Consider the following 7005-nt stretch of genomic DNA (forward strand, 5'->3'; position numbering starts at 1 on the left):
GTATTATTTATATAACTACAATTCAAATTTCCATCGGACTATTCATTTTGACTTTTCCGAAGTGGTTTGAATTAACTTATTTTAAAATAGTTTTAAGCTAAAATTAGAGAGCAATTTTCACATATAGCAAATAAAAAATTCATATTTGTATGCTGTAGCAAAGTTTGCATAATTGCGCTCCATAGCAAACATAAAACTGTATAATTCGCTATACATATACAATTGTATAATTCGCTGGCCTAAATTGTATAATTCGCTGGCCTATTTCGCTGCAATTTTATAATTCGCTATCCTATTTCACTGCGATTGTATAATGCACAATTGTATAATTCGCTGCAATATTTTTATGAAATTTGCTTTGCATACAGTTGAATCGAATTAAAATGTATGTGTATTGCATAATTATAAGTGTATAGCAAAAAGATATATGTTTTTCTCTCGCTTTATACAAAAACGGAAACACAATATATACACTTCTGTTGTATATAGTTAGAAAAAATTGTATTTCACTGCAATTGTATAATTCGCAATTGTATAATTCGTTGACCTTTTTCTCTGCAATATTTGAAGTAAAATGTTTGTAAATTGTATAATTAAGTGTATAACACGAACATATATATTTTTGCATGTGTATATACAATTTTTTCTCGCTTTATACAAAACAGAAACAGAATTTATACACTTTTGTGTATAAAGCGAGAGAGGCGGGTGAGAATAGAGAGTGGCGAGCGAGATTTTTGGGAGAGAGACGCCTGGCAAACTTTAGCTAACGTTTGCTATGGAGCACAATTAAATCAAATCCTAGCTACTCCATTTATTTTAGGTTATTAGTTTGTTGTTATATATACAATTTTCTCAAAATTAAATAGCTTATAGGTAATTTTAAAATATTTAAATAAATCTAAAATATTTACAGACACATTAATTAAGTCATAAGTATAAGCTAAAAACTATAAGTTAAAATTTCTAACTTATACCTTTTAATTATAAAGCAAAATTTCTAGATTCATTAATTTTGATCAGAAAGTAGAGAGACATATGGGGTACTGCTGGCCCCTACAGAAAATTATTTTCATGTCCACTACTAATTAATTAGTCCGGTAAGGCTGTATGCTTTGTCTATATTAGCTAGCTACTTGATCCTTCCTCCGTATTTTATTATCAATTGAGTTATTAAGATTTTTGAGCCGTTTATTCTAATTTTAACTATGTATTAATTTTTGTTATTTTTTAATTAATCTAAAAAAATAAAAAATTTAACTCTGTAAAACTTATTTTGAATTGTAAGTTTTAATCATTTTCTTTTATCTAAATCACTAAAAAAATAATAACAAACATGTTAGTTGAACAAAAATCAAAATCAGCAAGAAAAACATTTTCAGAATAGAAAAAAGAGGCTGTCCCATAAATTGACCGTAGATATAGCAGTGCTAAAAGTTTATAATTACAAAAATTCTTAAAAATAGATACAATAATATAAACGTTGATATATTAATCTGATGTGTGAGATACATTAATTTGATACGCAAGATACACAAATGTGATGCGCGAGATATATTTTATACATGATACACTAATATGATGCGCGAGATACATTTTATACATGATACACTAATATGATGCGCGAGATACATTAATTTGATGCGCGAGATACTCTAATATGATGCGCGAGGTACATTTTATACATGATACACTAATATGATGCGCAAGATACACTAATTTGATGCGCGAGTACATTTTATACATGATACACTAATCTGATGACGAGATACATTAATGCGATGCTTGTGATACATTAATGTGATACGCGAAAATAAATTTTTTTGGATATTTCTAAAACTTATATAGGGAATAATAGATTTCTCTAATTAGTCCATAGAAAAATGACAAGGTAGGTACCGAAATGGTAGCCATTAATGGACGTGTTAGATTGTTTTATTTAAATTTGCAAAAATTAGGTGCTTAAAATTAACTAATAAAAATATGACTAGTTGAAAAAATTCTTTTTTTTTTAAATTACTTGCTCGTTTATTAACTTGCTATACCTTTGACATGAAAATCAAAAGTTAATCATGGCAAGTTGTTTTAGGTAGTATTTTTTTAAAATATTCATTCAACTGTAGAAACAAAAACATCATTATGTGTGATGTTCTTTTATTTTCATTAGAATATTAATCAGTGGGGTGATCTCCTCTTGATTAATTTGGATTGTCTTCTTCTTTTTTCAATAAACAAAGGGTAAATTGGGCCCGGCCCCATTTTATCAATTCAAAATCATAAAACGAAGTGGGTATTTGGATCATCTTTAATATTTAACGAAGAAAAAAACAATTCAAAAATAAGATTTTATATATAGCTATTTGGCATTTGCAGGGCAAATTAGAGTTGAACTTTTCAAGTTATGTTGATCCACTCAATAATAAAATGTCCAATATAATACTCACAATAGAAAAGAAAAAAAATAGTGTGTACAAATGTTAATCTACTTTGTGGTGGTATATATTTAATGCAACCATTTTTTACTAATTAATATATTCTGAATCTAAAGTTTCTATTTACTAATCGCTTTGGAGATGACAATTAATTTGTTTTGCTTTTTTTTTTTTTAATTAATACTTTGAAACGATTTAATGAGGTTAAAAAGAAATTGGGAAGAAGGTACGATAAATAGCCAGTCCAATATTGCATAGATAATACCCTTAAAAAAAAAACTAAATATCCATTTATCTATTTATATTACTCCATAAAAAATAATTTACACACATTAGCACTGTGAACTAATGCCTAAAACTTGATTAAGCACGTGAATAAATTTTAATGGTTCAATTGGTTGACTATTTTAGAGTTCAGTTTTGTACTTTGTAATTTCTTTCTCATTTTTCATTCCCCCGTCCCCAATTTTTATATTTTAATTAATAAAAGAAATATCATTTCCACAGAATAGACACTGCAAAAAGAACAGTATACATTTGATGAACGGTATACTTCTATCGATTTATATTCTCTTTTGTGTATTTCAACTTCTATCATGATTTTTATTGATTATTTGTTCAACTTTTCTGTTTGCAAGAATTTTTTTCAACCTAATTATATGATTTAAATTGTTTACACAACATTTGTATAGCTACTTTTGTCGCATAAATAAATTTGTTATTTTTTCATATTTGATTAACTTAAATTTTTTCCAATCAACTCAAATTTCAATTTTTACTTCAGCCTTACCCTTACCCTATTCCTGAAACCATAAAAAAAAAATTGAAGTATTAATTTTGAAAAAATATTTTAGGGTCGAAAGTCTAGTCATATCTCAGGTCGGATTTTAGAATAGTCATTGTGGTCTCTTGTTCTAGATCAGGTGTGAGGGTTGGGTCCTAAATCAATTACGAGGGTTAAAGTTTATTTTTCTTAAGAGCATTTTCTAGTCTCAAACCAAAAATAAAAGATAATTTCTGAAAAATATTTCTGTTGTCTTTGGTGGTGAATTAAAGAAAACGAGAGTTATATTTAGGGAAAAATTTCTTATTATTAGACGATTTGGAACAGGTCACAGTAACACTAGTTGTTTTTTCATTTACAATCTCCCTAAGTTCCTCCACGGCTTGTAGCATTCTCCATGGAATTGTAGTTTCCTCATTCACACAGGCATTAAGTTTAGAATCTGTTTCAGCAGTCTAATTAGTCCTTTTTGACAATATTAATAGAGCCCAAACAACAGAGCCTTGCTTCCAGCCCAATTGTTTAATACTGGGCCAAATAAACATAGAATAGGCCCAATAGAGCTCAAACAACAGAGCCTTGCTTTCAGCCCAATTGTTTAGTACTGGGCCCAATAAACATAGAACAGGCAAGGATGGACAAAAAAAAAGGTGACACGCCCAGTGGGACTCGAACCCACAATCGCTTGATTAGAAGTCAAGCGCCTTATCCATTAGGCCATGGGCGCTGATTGATATTTTATGGCTGGTGAAGAAGTTTATATAAGTAAACTAGACAACCGGTTTTGAGAAGTGTTTGGGAAATCCTTGATTTGAGAACCATTTAATAGTTTTCCTCAAATATAAGTTATAATAATTTGCATACTTCTAAATATACCCTAATTATTCTAATACCAAATCAATCAGTGTTACCTTTGGTAATTTAAATATTTAGATATTCCAAACTCCAAAATTTCACATCTTACATTTAGTCGTATCCATATATCATTAATTACGATCAACTCCTAGAGGTCTAATACCCTACCGGCTACCTATTATACAGTAACCCCATAAAAAATGAACACCCCATCGATTAATTCAAAGCAAAACATAAAAAATTCAACTTATTCTGAATGGATCAAATCCCTATTTAACGAGGCTTTGTACTTGGAGCTTAACACATTTATATAGTACATTAACCGTAATGAAAGGTTCCTAGAACAAATTAACCTCTTATTAGTAAAACTAAGTGACCTTAAATCAAAGTGAAAGTGAATAATAATTTGTAAAAGCTGACTTGTTTTTCTTTCAAATTTTTGTAAAGGTGACTCCTCCACTGTCGGTTTAAAGGGATCATGACGCTCTCCATACTCCTCCTTTATAATAATATAAATATCATCAATCATCACACAGTGCCATCCAACAAATATCAAATTTCATATTATATATATATATGTATATTGTCGTAGCACCCTTCGAATCTTCTGGATTAATAATCACATACATGCATATACATCCTTCCTTTATTATTCAACTCTAGAGCTATTATCGTATATATATAGTCGATTTCAATTTATTTCGTATTCAAAACATAATTGTTATTAGTTATATTGAAACCAGCTGTGGATTCTTCATTTCATCTAGATGGTATATATTTTAGAAGTTTTTCTTTTGGGAGGGGAAAAATAAATAAATAAAAATAAATAAATGGGAAAAAAAAAGTAAGTTATCTTTTGGAACCACTTGCAGAAAAATACTTTATTTATGTTACTTACTATTGTATATATTATCTAACATTGCTGATGAGAAATATTTAAATCTTATAGAGGATACGTCCTACCCAGTACAATTATTTGGAATATATAGACATTTTTTTTCCTATGACATAATATAAGATTGGTAGGGTATAGGGCTCATTTGGCTAATTTTATGGGAGTACTTTACAAAAGAAACAATAAAATACTAAAATCAACAACAAATATGGAGTTTGGGACTTTTTCGAATTCCAAATTGATCAGCTTACGAGGATAATTAATCGGGTTGCTTTGTGTTAATTTGTTGATAATTTGGCAGATGAGATTACATTAAATATGTTATTCTCATATTATCGAACTCTTTATTAATGATTTTTACGCGTAGAGGTCATATAATTTACCCTAAAATATAAGGTATTGCTGAATCCAAAACGAAGTGCGTAGGCCCCTTTCTGATTTCTGATTATCTTCCCTGCATTCATTCCTCTCAGCATTTTTTTTGGTGAGATCCAAGTTATTATAATTAGTGACTTATCTATTCGAATGATTGTATATTAACTTTTAAACATATTTGGGAAAGTTGAATGACATTTTCATTAAAAGAATTGGTTTAGTAATTTCTATTTAATCATTGGTAAACTAATGCAATTCTGTATAAGCATATACGCAAGTTTTCGAGTAGTATAAAATCATTGCTTCGTGTTGTGTTCTGATGAAGCAGAATATTTCAGAAAAGCCGTAACTTGTAAGCGGAGTTTGGACTAACATTTTCATGATGTAAAATATAGTCAGACTGTCTGTTTTACCTGGCAGTTAAATTTCCATGTTTGGTCCAAAACAGGTCATTTTCTCAACTTTGAGAGCAGGAGCGGCTCAAAACATACGAGTGACACACAGCAAAAATTAAACATGGTCTTAAATTTGAATTATTAATAATTTTTATATAATTAATTTTTTCTAGTTTTCAATTGATAATATAACCATTCTTATTTTAAATTATTTTTTATGAGATATAATACTTTGAATATGTCAATTTTTTTTTAATAATTCGTTCATTTTCATAAAAAATTCACTTTTTCTACAAATAGTATTCAATATTTATTAAACAACTAATAGCTTATAACCTATTATTATTAAAAATGAAGCTCCTTAAATTTAGGACCTAAGGCATATGTCTTTTTTTAACACTATCCTGATTGAGTGGAGCAGAGGGTCGGTCCAACTTCTCAAAAACTTAGTAAATCGAGATCGAGAAGCGTGCCATAGAAGCTATCATTATATTCAACTAAAACACTTGTGTAACAGGATGCCCACTATTCTTTGAAGTATTTGAAATTTATGACTCTAAATTTGTTATCATCAAATTCATACTATATTTTAATTATTATAGGTATAAATTAATGTTTAATACTAACTTCTTTTATACAAATAAATAACCTAAAGTACGAAAATACTAATTCGTCCTATAGAAAAAAACTAACAACCTTTTTGAGATCTTTTATATGTATAAATAAGTTTGTAAAGAGGTACGAAACCGGATCTCCACATCCATGATGCCTGTAGCTGAATGTAGAAATGGAAGATGGCATACTTTACAGGTAAGTTCATCTTTCTTGGCTACCCCACTTCTGGAACCAGACTTGTTATCCTTCTGACAGATGTCATGTGTTGTGGGGTTATCATTTTGAGTTTTTTCAACTTAATTTTTCTATCTAGTTTTTCATTCCCAGGACCATACCTCTCTTTTAACTCTTTAGTCATGGCTACTCCTTTTTGGTTCATGCACCTTTACTCATAAGCATTCTCCTTTTATATTTACACAAAAAAATTTATCTACTTACTCGTTATTTCATCTTCACACTATTGACTCAAGCTTTTGTAATTTGTGAAATTACCTTGTGAACTACTACTCTTAACGAAAAATAAATTAAAAAAATAAACAGAGTGGTCTGTATCATTGCGTATATTTAGAATATAAAAACATAGGAGTAGGTCACAACTTGTCATATATATGCACATATAGCACTGACAATTCCATGCTGTGCTCAAAAGGAACA

At 29.1% G+C, this 7005-nt stretch overlaps 1 non-coding gene across 1 annotated transcript; it reads right to left on the minus strand.

Moving 5' to 3' along the window:
• Positions 1-3870: 3870 nt before the first annotated feature.
• TRNAR-UCU lies at positions 3871-3943 on the minus strand. The gene has a single exon. It is a non-coding gene; the product is annotated as a tRNA-Arg (tRNA).
• Between the last annotated feature and the right edge of the window lie 3062 nt (positions 3944-7005).

This window comes from Solanum pennellii, chromosome 2, assembly GCF_001406875.1.
Source record: "Solanum pennellii chromosome 2, SPENNV200".
Lineage (NCBI taxonomy): Eukaryota > Viridiplantae > Streptophyta > Magnoliopsida > Solanales > Solanaceae > Solanum > Solanum pennellii.